The sequence below is a fragment of the Miscanthus floridulus genome, chromosome 4 (assembly GCF_019320115.1).
Source record: "Miscanthus floridulus cultivar M001 chromosome 4, ASM1932011v1, whole genome shotgun sequence".
NCBI lineage: Eukaryota > Viridiplantae > Streptophyta > Magnoliopsida > Poales > Poaceae > Miscanthus > Miscanthus floridulus.
In genome coordinates, this window is record NC_089583.1 from 33,130,218 (window position 1) to 33,145,268 (window position 15,051).

The 15,051-nt window shown below is 43.8% G+C and overlaps 1 protein-coding gene and 1 long non-coding RNA gene across 2 annotated transcripts in view; one reads left to right on the top strand and one right to left on the bottom strand.

Moving 5' to 3' along the window:
* Window positions 1-15,051, top strand: part of LOC136548363 (uncharacterized) — a 172,898-nt gene that overhangs the window by 131,628 nt on the left and 26,219 nt on the right. The window lies entirely within an intron of this gene.
* LOC136551280 (uncharacterized) lies at window positions 8,400-12,412 on the bottom strand. Its single transcript, XR_010782518.1, has 3 exons — window positions 11,840-12,412; window positions 11,094-11,214; window positions 8,400-8,788 (listed from the first exon to the last, which is right to left on the bottom strand). It is a non-coding gene; the product is annotated as an uncharacterized lncRNA (long non-coding RNA).

The following is a 15,051-nucleotide window of genomic DNA, read 5'->3' on the forward strand; positions in this document are numbered from 1 at the left end:
ATTTAAAGCCTCTAGGTCCATGTTTTCTTCTAAGGAACAAACAGTGGAAGTATCGTCCAACATAGCTTTACTTTTTTCCTCTAAACTATTGTTTGCTGACATTCTATTAAATTCAATATCTCTTAAACTTTTCAAAGAAAAAGACACTTCTTGTTCGTTAGAGCCAAGAGAGATTCCTAACGAGCTAGTTGTATGCAGCAACATAGAATCATCGAGAATATCAAAAGAGTGTGGCAAAGTCTCATTACCTTTGACTGAAGATGCATTCAAGTTTTTGCGTGCTTTTAACTTCATCGCCTTCTCCAAAGAGTCTTGGTCCGAAGTACACACGTTTCTCTTACTAGCTCTCACTAGTGACATTGCCCCACCGTTCAAAGTTTTAGACTGCAACAAACTAGCTTTCCACTGTGCCGAACCATCTGGAATCATCCCACACAGAGAGAGCAGTACTACATGCTTGTATGTACTCTTCTCTCCCACTGAAGCGGATTCTGTAACTTCCAAGTTTGAATGCTGGAGTATTACACCTACAGTAGCCTCCAAATCCTACTGGACGCCAGCGGCTCCTGCAAGCTTAGCTGCCATGACCATGCTCTCAGTGGATGCTCTTGTCACAACCTTGGACTTGTGCTGCCCACTTGGTGCAACTGAAGCATTGGTCTGTTTACCAGGTGCTTTACTAGCTGGATCATCTGTTGTTTTGTTAGCATCATGATCCATATTCTCCGGTTCCTTTTCTTCTAGGGCTTTGTCCTCATCCATGGTAGAGTCCATGTCAATGACCTAGGACTCACCATCAGGCATATCTTTTTCAACTCTGAATTGTAGCTCATAAACAAAATCCCCAATGACAACATCCACAAGGTCAGGGATGAGGTCAGGATTAAGCACTGCCACTTTCAGTCTGGCTCTTCCATTCTTCTTAGTGAATTTAGTGTCCACTACATGAGGAACACCCAAACTTGAGCCAATTGCCCAAATGATGGGAAATTCTCGTAGCTCTTTTGGAAGACCCCGGAATTGCACCCGTACCTTGTCAATCTCATACTTAAAGACATCATTTTCAGCCCCTTTCTCGAACCTAATCTTTCCTTTCACTGTCTTTGTGTCCATTGGGCCCCAATTCACCATGTGATTAAGCACTTCAGCAGAAGGGAAATTAGTGATAAAGGCATCATTGCCTTTCTCTTCAATCACCCAACTATGTCCAGGCAGTAGTTTGTCAAGTTCCACTGCTAACTGGTCAGCAGTAAGAGAACCCTCCAAAACACGTACCACGGCGGACTTGTCATCTGAAGGTAATTTTGGATTTTCAATGATAGGTATAAAATAGAAGCCCAGACCTTCTACGGCATATCCATATGGTATAGCAGTAGCTTGTAAATTCTTCAAATTTGGACATACTTTTTTTAACATGATCACCAAAACAAATCTCGCAACAAAGCACAGCAGTGCAAACCGAAATCGTATGCCCTTTAGTGTGACAACGATAGCAATATGGTTTACCCTTGCTTTTGTGATTCCCTCCCTTTTGGGATGACTCTGGCACATCAATCAAGACTCCTGCAGTGTTTGATCCTGGCGGGGCAGTGTCGGTGTCGAGACTTTAGGAATTGGTAGCGTTGTCTTAGTCGTGGTCGTCGTCGAAGCAGCCAGGTGCACTGGCCCCGATGATGATGCCGGGTTTGGAGCAGCATGTGCCGGCCCCCCTTCTTGGATTGTCGAAGCTGGGGGGGTCCCGTCTGTGCGACGGTGTTCTGGCCACCTGCGTTGATAGGCCCCTGCATCGGTGCTGGCTGGTATCGTGGTCTAGGGTTCCAGCCCCCATGTCCACGTCCACGTCCGCCTTCGTACCCTCTGCCTTGAGGCCGACCACCACGTCTAGTGCCGAAGTAGCCGGGCCCGGAGCTGTTGTAGCCATAGCCGGCTTGCCCTCCATAGCCTCGTCCTCATCCACGAGGGTGAAACTGATTGCGGCTGCGACCTTGCCCGGCAAACCCTGGGTCGAAACCCAGTTGAAAACCGGGGTTGAAGGCCGCACCCCTGCCACCTCCACGCCCACTGAGATCGCTACTAGAACCCGCTCCCGGCGCCGCCATTGATTTTCCTTCACGTACAATCTCCGCAAACGAGGGTCGAGTCAGCGCCGTAGAAGGAGATGTCGGCGTCTTAGGTGGGACTCTGTGTTTGTGAATGACTCGGGTTCCTGTGCGCCTGAAAACGCACGTAAACCGATGGTGGGCCGAAAAATCTTTCCGGGCCCAAGTACCACATGCTCTGCCAGTCCAGGAAACCCTTGAGCCGACTTCTCTGTCGCACCCGTCGTGACGCACGTAGCCGAAGCCGGTAGCATCGTACGTGGAAGCGGAGGAAAGAGTGGATCAAGATCCTGAAATTTTGGTGATTCAAAATAATTTGAATTCGTTGTCTTCCCCTCCGGGCCGGACCTCGCCGGTGAACCAACCGGTGTAGACACCCTCGTTGGCCTCTGGTGAGAGCTGGATCTCCTCTGGTAATTTGCCGCAGCAAGAGCGTCGCCAAAGGTCCTCGGCGGTGAGACACGAGGAGGAGGCAGTGGCCCTTGCCATGGCCTACCATCGGTTTTTCTCTCCACCATCTTTGAAACAATCGAATTTGCTAACTTGAGATCAGAAGATGAAGGAGTACTACCTGAATTGAAGGCATTCTCGGCTCTGGACAAAAGCTCGAGCGTGAACCCCGCCTCCAGAGCCTCTTTGATGAACTCAGGTGTAGACGGTGTTGTAGGTGGTACGATGCGTTTACCGGTGACATCGGCCACCGGCGGCTCCCCATGGCCATCCTCCTCGTCCAGATTGGAGTTGTCGTCCTGCATCCAAAACTTGAAAGGAATGGCAGTGGAAGATGAAACACCGTGGATGGGTTTCGGTCGGACGCAGGCGTCGGCTGCCAAGGCCACAACCCGCGACAATGCCGCGCGGCCCTCCTTGCAACTACGATCATCTGCTTCCTCATCGTCTTCCCCACCAGCCTCCATGGACTGAGCCGACGGACGTAGCACTCGACATGCCGCCGGGGCGAGGGTGAGCCTGCGCCCTCTCCGGCCATTGCCGGACATACGGATCAGAATTGAGGTCTCACCGAAGCAATACACAGCTGCTCAAGGTAATAACAGCAGCTGAACCTAAGACATTCCTTTGGCTGTCTTCTATATATATGAATAAGCAATGGCTTACAAGTTAAATTAGACCAAGCGAACAGGCTGAGCAATATATATGTGTGCACCGCTTGTCTGCTGTACCAACCGTGTCACCCAAATATCCGCTGATGGTGCAGCGAGCCGCTTGCCCGCTTTGGCCGTAGCTACATGCCGGCAAAGCAAGCTCTTGGAACCTTTTCCTGTACTTCAGCGCAGAGCAGTACCTGACGGCGCCTAGCTGGTGTGCGCTGTGCAGGAGCAGGGCCAATCAAAGAAACTTTTTTACTATATTTGTCAAATCATGCATTGCAAACTGGAGCTCGCTCGTGTGCAGGAGCAGTGCTAAATTTAGTCTTTCTTTTGTTCAACCATGTATTTGCACATACGTCAAGCTTCTTTTGTTTCATGCAAAATAATGTCGCTGCATACTCAAATTTACGATGGTTTCATTACATAGCAGTGCAGCCTAAAAGTAATTGTCCCTTTGCGATGGTTGTCCCAACTAGTGGTGGTATGTAAAGATATTTTTAACTTGTTATTAGATTGAATTCTGATATGACATGACACAGAATCACCAAAGCCTGCATAATCCATGATAGCTTGACTTCTGCCCTTCCTTCTCTATCTGTATGACATATGAAAACCGGACACTGACCAATCAGATCATTGCTACCCATCCATGAGAAGGGTACGGTATATTATCAGCTCCCTCTACCATTGCTTGAAAACTCAGAATTTATTCGGCTGTCTTTATTCCAGCATTTTGTACACGATCAGTTATATGTTTATCCATTTCATTAATGCATCGATTGTATCTCAACATGCATACCTTATTTTCACTAGCAACATTGTGGTTCCGATCAAGCAGAACTCCAAACTCCCTCTAAGCTAACACTAAATTGCAGACTAGGAGCATTGCAACATGTCCTTGTATGGGCATTTTCTTTCAAAGTGTCATGTGATGAATGACATGTTCTCCTTGTATTGGTTACTGTAAACTATATATGTACTTCTGAAAAACAGTGCCATCTACTCATGTCTTGTGTTGCTCTTTTGAATACTAAACAATAAGGCTTCCATAGGATTGGACATCAGCTTCAAGTCTAGCTAGGCCCATGGTTTGCTTGTTCCCAACTTTCTTGGTCGTTGATAGACGATAGGAGATGACAAGAGGTGAGAAAAGTTATGATATTGATTTTGTGATAGTGTCCTTTTGTGATGACTGCCGAACAAGCATTTGGTCTCTGTTGCTAGTAGCTCATCCATGCGCGTGTTGAGTTGCAGGTGCACATGGTCTTAGTCAGATGGGCTGAAGATAAAGGTTTTCTCGGCTAAATTTGAAATTGCATAGAATTCCATACTGAATTGTATATGCAAATATTGTCGTGGCATATTGTTAATAAAAATCCTGGATCCGGTGCACTGGCTAACATATATGAAAAGTGGAAACCATATTGATCAAATCTGTTCTATTTAAATCGATGGATCATGCAGATAAGCTTAATATAGAGCACATGTTGTTCAGCTTGAGCAAATTTGTTCTATTATATATTCCACGACACACGAGGGATGTCATATATGTACTTAAGATATAAAGCAGGGAAACCAAGGCTTGAGCAAATGTGATCGTATTCACATTGATCTCATTCAGCATTTCAGCTCATGCAGCTCCAAACTAGCTAGAATGGTGCGCAAATGCAGCTAAGGGAGCGCACCATTAACCCACAAACTCCAAAGTCCAACTATATCTTTTGCTCAACAAACTGCTACAAAAGGGGTTTTACGCTCTCTCATAGATAAAGACAGGTATTTCTAGGGGACACCTCCATAAATGGACATGCAGGTCTCAAGAAAGCATTCATCTTTATTAATCATTTACAGACTATTAATTGTAGATGCAGTCGCCTTAGAACACCAGCTTATGATAATCACTATTAACAGAGACAGACTTATTAAGATGCCCTTCTCTGGTAATAGCAATTGACACAGACGGGCATTCTAAGGGTCTGCCCGTAGAATTGACTAACAAAGGCACTCTTAAAAGGTAGTTGCGTCGAAAATAATTAATAACATTTTCATATGAAATTAGATGAAGAAAAATTTATACTAAAACTGTAGATCCTAACGAGATCTAGAACTTTGTAGTTGATATGTTTTTTAGTTCAAATTGTTTAGAGTACCAAAATTTGTTATAACATGTTAGATTTTTTAATTTAAAATTTAAATGTCAAACAATCATGGATGTTGATGATATGGTCTATAACAAAATTGATACTCTCAATAGAATCTACAACCTTATAATTGACACGGGTTTCATTCGAAGTTATTTAGAGCTCCAAATATATGTTTTAATTCTTAGATTTGGAAACTGAAATTTTAGAATCTGCAAACGAGCTTGAATGTTGACCTAGTTAATACCAAAGTAGTAGTGGTCGACTATACCTACGAGTTTGTAGTTGCTATATAAGTTATTTTTCATTGAGTATCAAATATTTGTTTTAAATTCTTATATTTTGATATTCAAATTTTTGAATTTTTCAAACAATCTCAGATGGTGACACGTCCGATCCTATACTGAAGTAGTAGTGTGCTTGACAAGACTTAAAACTTTGTAGTTGCAATGCTTTTCATTTGAGCTCATTTGGTGGATAAAGTATCCAATACAAGCATACCAAATGTTGATATAAAAAGATAGTGTCCTCTATATGTATTGCTAATGTGTGTAGTCATAAAGTAGTGTTTAATTTGTTGAAGGTCTTAGGTTCGAATTTGAAATACACTTTTTTTCATTTGGTAGAGATAGTGACACTCAGATATCTCTTTTCTTCCTCAGGGTCATTGCTATATATATCCAAGTATATAGCTAGTTTGCGTGCGCATGAGGTAAACCGAGAGTGCCCACAACATGCAAGGTACGCAATCTCCAAATGGTACCTCTGTGACACATGCGTATACCGTATACAGCACGCCAGCAGATAGGCTTGGGAGACATCAAGAGAGGAGAGGGCTTTGAGTGATCAATCGAAAGAGCTGAGTTGGGGCTTTCCACGTGTCCGCCCTTACCAATCTCAATGCATCGTGCTGAGACAACGGCACAGCGAGTGAGCGAGGCAGGGGAAGAGGACCCACATATCTTCTTGCATCCCCGCACCCCGGTTCGGCTAGCTGTGCATGGCCTCGTCCCTGCAGATTGTGTTGCAAGACTACTTGAGCATGTTCTAGGACTTTTATAATGGAAACTTACTCCCTCTATCAAATGAGAAATGTCTAATTTGGCTAACCAAGCACCAAACAAAATTGTGCAATTAAATAATTAAGCCAAGGGTTCCCCACAAACCAACGACCACTCCAACTCCAGTTATATATATATATATATATATATATATATATATATATATATATATATATATATATATATATATATATATATAATTGTATATGTATACATAATATGAGATCTCTATGTATATGCAAGCATAATGTTAGGGCAACCACAATTCTAGAAAAAAAGGGGATCTCACTACACCACAACACCCGAGATTGGCGATGGACGATCTGACGCTAAAAGCAGATATAGCGACAGAAGTCATGTCTCTAAAAAATCTTTAGCGACAGACAGTCTGGTGCTATAGCCCCCCACTCTTCTTTAGCGACTGACAGCCTGTTACCGTTTTTATCGACAGACCATTTGAGGGTACATATAGCTTTACCGACTGATGGTACAACGAGATAGTTTTAAATGGTTAAAAAAAACAAAAACTGATCTGTCGATAGTTATTACAAATGTCACACGGTGCTTCAAAAGTTCATTCATCAAATAAACAATTAGGACTCAACTTCAATAAACATACATGAATCTTCACATTCCACCGTAGTTCATTCATCATGAGACATTCATTTCAGTTTATACAATTATTAAGGTAATTTCATAAATTCATGATAATCAATAGAAGTCATAGCAATAGCGTCAACTGTTACAGTATTTCTAATTAATAAGTCAATTACTGAAAAACAAGCTATCTGGTTTCAATTACAATTTTTGTAGTATACTAGGACTGTGCCCGTACATTGCAAATGGAAAAATTAGACCATAATGATTTAAGTTTACACGTGTCATAATTACCTAAAATTGATGTGTTAGTGTAATAATCTTCACGTCATTCTATTTGTTGCCATTAAATTGATGTGCTTGTGTGTAATAATCTTCACATCATTATATTTGTTGCCATTCATCATTTTTTTATAGGAGTTGATGAGGTCGTTCAAGCCTGACCAGGTTCCTTCAAGTTGGGACTGATTGGGCACCTAGCCATATCACCCATTTTTTCTCAAAATTTCGTGACAACGATGCAAAAGTAAGACTAATAATACACACATCCATGTCCCACAATCCTCTCATTTTTGCATACATAATATATTAAATGGTTCACACACCAAAGGTACGACCAATAATATACATATTCATGGACTACAATCCTAAGCACCAAAATCGTGGCTCAACCATCATCCCATCACTTGAATGCAGCAAATAAATCCGAACAAATAAATCCACAAGAACCAGCAAATCTTAGAACAAATCCCTCTTTACAACGGATGCAAGAGGAATCATGACGACAGCAAAAGGCGACACAGACCTAGAGATGAGGAGAACGACGTGAGGGTTAGAGGCATCGTCATCGCCGTCGATAGCAGTAGTGGTAGCGGCTGATTCAAAGGAGGCATGTCTCTTACCGATGGCCGCTTGTCGCCCATCCCAGTGTGGTAGAGGAAGGAATCGATTGGGGGAGCGGGACCACAATGTCCATACATAGATGATTCCTCTGAAGGCGGTGGCGCTGCGCCGCTGGGAGGGGCCAAGTGAGGGGCGACGGCATGGTTTAGAGAGGTGTCTGGAGATGATTGTGACGACGTGTGATTAATTTTTTCCCGTCCTCAATCAGTCAATCACGGCATTGCCTTCCATATTAATTTTCTTTTTCCCTCCTCAAGCACGGCATTGCCTTCCATACTGAACTGCTACAGCCCACAGCTTCTAGTGGACTTTTTTTCCCCTCCGCCGCAGCCACGGTTTCTTCGCATGCACGGTGAAAAAAAAACGGAGGCATTCTAGGTTTCTTTCCTTTAATTGCGCCGGTAGGGAAGCGATTATATGGGAAGTTTTTGGTGCTGCCGGGTGGACCTATGTCTGAGGGGTGTTTGGTGCTGCCAGGTAGACGTTGAAATCCATATGTTTTAGTTGTAGAGATAAGATCAATGATAATTCTAAGGTTATATGCAAACCTATCAAGTCTTACTACAGATCGATTAACTGGTCCTCCGAACTCTCTACCGACAAGAGAAGAAAATAACAATGGATTATGATAAAGGCAAACTGCTAACTGCAACACATTTTGTAGCATGCATTTGAGTTGTTAAGATAAATGCATGGTTCATAAATCGCACAGGTGATTTACATGTATAATTACAAGCACCAGTTTATCATTTAAGCAACGAGATTAAAAAAGTCAAGCATCTGTCATCACCTGGTAATCCAGATTTTTCAAGACATAGCTGCATAGCATTGTTGATATACACAGTACTTCCTGAGGGATTTAAAAAGCCTGCTGAAACCTGCAAAAACATGTTAGCATTTAGTTCCAATAACACAAATAAGAAATAAACACACCAATTATATCGACAGCCAAAGATTTGAAGACGTTTCTAACAAACATAGAGAAAAGATGTATTGGTTGCCAACGGTTTACTACATGTCCCCATCATTCATCAACTTGATGGCATAACATCACAGATAATTTGATCAAAGATGTTAATCCTAAACCTCAATGGTTTTCTAACTCTGCCTTGTACTCAAAATTTTACCTGGATATGGGCCACTATGCAACAAAATTAAAATGAAGTAAATCTAATTTGCACACCAGAACACAGAACTCTAACACCAGAAGCACATTAGCATGCAAGTTATGTAGGCTGCACACTACCAGTAGTTTTAGTACAAATATCAGGTTATGCATCACCAATTCAATTTTTTTTTCAGAAAGTACAGAACTACAGATTGAAAACAGAATATACTCAGACTAATTTTCACAAAAGAACAGAGACTTGTGATCCCTTGTTTCCGTGATCTACCTAATCTTCTATGTTGTTGAAGACTGAAGGCTTGATTGAAGATTACTACACAAGAACAGAGCCTTGTACAAGAAACTTGTCTGTTGCTTTATTACTACTCATAAAGTCATATCCCATAATGTGTTTACTCTACATTCTTACTAACTGATGTATCATTTTAGCCTAAATACTTCCATGAATATCATATTTGTGGCTGCTGCAGATGCGGGGAAGGCAGCTGCAAGCTGCCCCACCTGCAACCATACTTGGTACTAGCAGACCCTTCAATATCAATATTTAAACAGCTGGGGTTAGTGGGGCAGCTCCGCAGTACTTTCACTCAGCGGGGGGGGGGGGGGGGGGGGGGGGGGGGGGGGGGGGGGTGGGGTGTCAATTGCACCCTCTTGTAATGCTGGAAAACAACAATCTCTTAATTTACTAAATATAGCTCTGCCCACTGCCTTGGTAATTATTGGATGATGGTCTTGAGCTCAAATATAAGTCAGACGGAGCATGTTTAGAAAGCATGGAAATTAATTTCTTTAGTGGCTAGCGAAAAAAAAATTGATGCACATAGGTACACGAGCGATGGTACTTAAGCTTGAATGAATAATGTACTAGCTAGCTAATTGTTCTTACCTAGTTCGGTGATTTTCATCTGAAAAAAGCTATGTACATTCCTATACCATACAGAGCTAGATGGCTTATAGAAGGTATAGTAACAAACTATAGCAGCCAACAGAACCACTTTTGTGGCAAAATAGCAAAGATGAGCAGATTTTGATGCAGACAGGGAATCAAAACAAAATTGAACTATGAGCTGGAACAGCAAATTAGATACTGTGCATACTGCAGAAGACATTTCTTGATTCAGAAAATGTCGAAGGACTCAGTTACAAACTTAGGATACTTGGTTCCGAGGCCCTAACCTTCAGGAGTATCTTAGTCACAAACAAACATCCAAAGGAATTATGACTACATTTCCCAGCGACCTAGAAGGTCAGTGCTACAATGGATATTTAAGTGATAAACAAATGGGTCGAAATAAAAATGGATTTGCCGATTTTAAATCAAGTTACGAATAGCTACATCATACATCAATAAAGTACACAAACGTGGACTACAGAATACACTGATGCAGCATGTCCAGGTACCACATCAGCCATGGCGTAGCAAACCAATTTTGCAGGTAAACCAGTTGCATTCTATTTGCACAGCTTACATACACAAGACAAAAGCTCAAAAAATGATAGAAACAATGTATAAATAATTGGATACTAAGAAAGTGAGGCAAACATACATAACCTGAGTCCATATTTGACTCTAACACCATGTTAAATTATCTTTTCAGCTTCACAGTATCGGACATTCATACTACCAATGAAAGGGGATCAGAGTGCATGGATTTGTAGATATATAGAAAAATCCAAATAAATATTACCAGTGCATTTCCTTTATATAACATAACTCTACATTTGGGTCTGTCTAATAGCTGGCTAGCCACGATAAAACAAGATATATAATTGCCACCATGTCTATACTACTCGACGTCAGGTGACAGGTGCTGGCGGAGACTAAACTAATAATAAGTTCATAACAGAGCAGAACAGGCAGCCTAATACCCACGAGGATGGTTACGTTATTTTTTCAGCTCATTTCATCAAATTGATGAATCACTGCTTTGGTGGCATTGCATGGCCAAGAAGCTTTGCAGCTGGGCGACTGCCATGCCATAGCTGGCCAGCTGATTGGTAGATCCGCACCTGCTTGACAATTGGGAAGGAAAGTGACGAGAGGAAGAGATGCTGACCCATGTAGAGGCGAATGGTGTCAATCTGTTGGATCTCCCGCACGAGCGCCGGCAGGTCCACCGTCCTCTCCGCCCTCGTCCTCTGCGCTGACACCTCCCCTAGGAAGCAACGACGCCTCCCCTAGGAAGCATGGAAATTAATTTCTTCAGTAGCTAGCTTAAAAAATTGATGCACATAGCTGCACGTGTGATGCAGCCTCAGAATTGCTACCATACATATATACATTCAGACTAATATCACTAGTAAATAGCTAGGAACATAACCGCTGCACAGAATCACCAATCGCCGCCAAAAGAAATTAAAGAAGCTTATTTTTAGCTTTCAGCACTTGCCACCAGAACATGTAGAGTTGAGCTATCGCTCAGCATTACACGAGTCACCTTATGGTTAACTTGATTCATTAGAAAAAAAAAATACAAGCTTAAATTCTTCCTAGCATACTGCTTGGCCTCTAAAAAAATTAATCTGGACACAATGTGCTATTATGTGTTTTTTCCTATACCATCGCTAATTAGGACAAGCAGATTGGCAGAAGCTCTCAGACCAAAGACAATGGTTGTCGAATCCAATTTACGCACGAGCCTCAAATAAAGCAAGTTCCTTAACCTGTCTATTGTGCTATTCAGGAAATTTTCAACCTCCAATCTGAGCTCGGAACACACCAATCCAAGTCTAAAAAAATTAGCGCAACAAAAAAGAATCTATACCCAGATTAGAACAGCAAGGGGAGGGCATTTGGACATACCGATGGATCTGCAACAGAAGCACTCCCAGTCACGTGCTCTAGGGGGCTGCGTGCTCCACCTTGGCTTGCTCCAAGGGGCGGCGGCCAGGAGCTGGGCGCCGGGGGCCTAGCTGCCTGGTCGACCGGGAGGCAGGGATTGCGGTGGCAGGTGGTCCGGTGGCCGCCTGCCCGGGTCGTCGGACGCCGGCAGAGGGCGGGGCCGTGGCAGGCCGGAGAAGTCGCCGGCGGCCGTCGAACTCGGACGGACTCACCTCGCGCGGTTGCGGTCTCCGCGTCGAGTCGGGAGAGGAGAGTCGGAGACTCGGACGGGGCTGGCGGGACCAGGGGATGAGCGGGCCGGGATAAGGGAGTGGGCGGGGCGAGCGAGCGGTGGGCTTTGGCGGCGGGGCGGGGCGAGCGAGCGCCAAGCGGGAGCTTTGGTGGCTGGGCGGGCTGGGATTCGGGAGGCAGCTAGAGGGCGGCGGCGGGCAGGAGGAAATTTGGGGCGGGGCGGGCGCGATTTGGGTGGGAGAGAGGGCGGCGGCGCGAGGGCAGATTTGGGGCGGGGTGGGCGTGGGACCAGGGCATCGGCGCGGCGGGAGAGGAAGAACGGCGCCTCTTCTATCTCGATTTGGGATCTTGGGGGAAGACAAGGGTCTAGGGTTTTTCTACTCATGGGCCAGGCCAATCTAAAAGTGGGCGAGGCGGGGCCCATTTGTTTTTGTTGACAAATAGATCGACGGTGTACTTGTTTTTTGCGACCAATAGTTAAACACTAAATACAATATCTATAGAGATAATGAATCGCTAAATGAGGATTTAGTGACAGATGGTCTATGAGTTTTCTTTAGCGACACATCATCCATTAATAAATAAAACTTTTAGCGTTAGATGTCTGACGGTGATGCGGTGTTGTGGTGTAGTGTCAAGCAGGCCTGGGCGAGGGAGGAATGGTAGAGCAACAGATGGCAATGATCGGATCTGAAGTGGAGAGGAGTGTCTGAGAGAATGAGGATTGGGAGCTTAGGGTAAGGTAATTCTTTACTGTTGCTAGGATCCACCTTTATCACATTACACATTGTGTGATCTAATGTAGTTATTGCCTAAAATAAGTTGGTCCCATGCTTAATGTCAAATTGAATAGGTACATTGCACTTCTCCTCAGGGTCAGGTTTGCTATATATGCTATAGGCAGCAATATCCTCCGGGCTAGTGGACATATGTATATGTATGCGACTACCATTAGAAGCAACTGCTTGGGAGACGTCAGGAGCGATGGACATGGCTTTACAATAGAGGGTACTCGCAATCTTTAGCATTGACGAGGCTAGTGCACGCGTGGGACCTCCTTGCGTGCTGCTCCCTTTGTTTTCCTCCCACTACCTATTACTCTGTACCTCAGTCATCAAGATGATGCCAGGGAACATCTGGAAAAGACAGCATTGATGCATGCAGTTGACTTGGTGCCTAGCTTTTTTATGTGAGCATTGTTCTCTACAATGGGATCAACCGAGGCATGAACTTCATTTCCCTCATTTCAGCATCGATTTTTCATCACATTGTGGCTAGTTAGAACAGCTGCGGTGTACGGGATTGAAATGTCATTTCACCGCAAGGTCAAGAATGATGATTGAACTGTTTTTGTGCTTGAGTGATGACCCATAATCAAATAAAGAAGTATAATTAATCGATATCTCGCTTCCTACTCTGTCCTTGGTTCGACTACCTATGCCATGGCCTCATCCCCTGCAGCTGCTATTGGGGTGATTGTAATGGAAACGGGGATCCCGATCTTCCGTCAGGTGATGGTAACTATCGTTGTGGCAGAGAATGACACACCGATTCGGCTTCAGATCGAAATATCGAACCCTGCAATCTTAGCACCACAGCTTCTCTGGTTATCAACCAAGTCACAGACCAGGTTGACCTCGCCAAGAAGCCTAATCCCTGCCTGCGCAACGAAGAACACAAGCAAGAACAAGAAAGAAAGCAACCAAATTGCAGATGAATGATTAATCTCACGAGTTGGGGTCTCACAAACCGATGAACGACGAAACTGTTCTTGACAGAATAATCTAAGCAAAACCCGAACCCAAATGGAGGGGTGGCGGCTGTTTATGAAGACTCTAGGGTCGTGCAAGACCACTGGACGCGCCCCTAATGGGCCCAAACTCGATACATAGTCCAACAGACCAAAAGACAGTGTCGCAGCACCCTGGTAGATTCTGGACGCTGAATTGTTTCGACGATTCCCGTTGATTCCGAACAGCTTTTGACGTGAAACCACTTGGATTGGCTTCCTTATCAAATTAGCTTTCCATCCATATGTGGATCATCGAAAACGGAGTCCGGATGCGTCCTGGGCGTCCAGTTTAAGGCAGACTGGTCCTGAAGGCCGAGGCAGACTCGAATTCTTGTTGGACTGGGCCTCCGGCTTGTGTTGGACGTCCTTGCTGGTCATCATCACCTCTATCACTTCCTCTAAGTCCTTCATGACCCTTTTCAATGTTCCTAAGCAAGGTAACATCATTAGGTAGTAGTCTATTCTCAAAAGTATGAAAAGTATCGCTTAAGAACGAAGTCATCTCTAAATTGAGTTGTCACTTTCGAGCCCGGGTCATTGGACCTTGCATGACGGTTGGAGGATCAGCTGGTACATCCGAAGGAGTGATGTCCTCATCATCCTCCCCCTCTTGAATTGGAGTCGTCCTCGACTCAAGCTCATCTTCTTCTCCCAAATAAAGTTTCAAATCTGCAATATTAAATGTGGGACTAACCCCGAACTCGGGTGGCAACTCAAGTTTGTACGCATTATCATTTATTTTCTCAATAATCTTATAAGGACCAGCTGCTCTTGGTATTAATTTAGACTTACGCAGCTCAGGAAATCTATCTTTTCTCAAATGTAACCAAACCAAATCACCCGGTTCATGTTTAATCTCTTTTCTACCTTTACTACCAGCAATTCTATACTTTTTATTCATTCTTTCAATATTTACTTTAGTTGTTTCATGCAACTTACGAATAAAATCAGCACGCTCTCTAGCATCACTATGTATTCTCTCAGTGGTAGATAAAGGCAAAAGATCAATAGGAGCACGGGGGTTAAAACCATACACTACCTGAAAAGGACTTACCTTGGTGGTTGAATGTTCCGCCCTGTTATATGCAAACTCCACATGCGGCAAACACTCTTCCCACATCTTTAAATTGCGCTTCAAAATGGCTCTCAA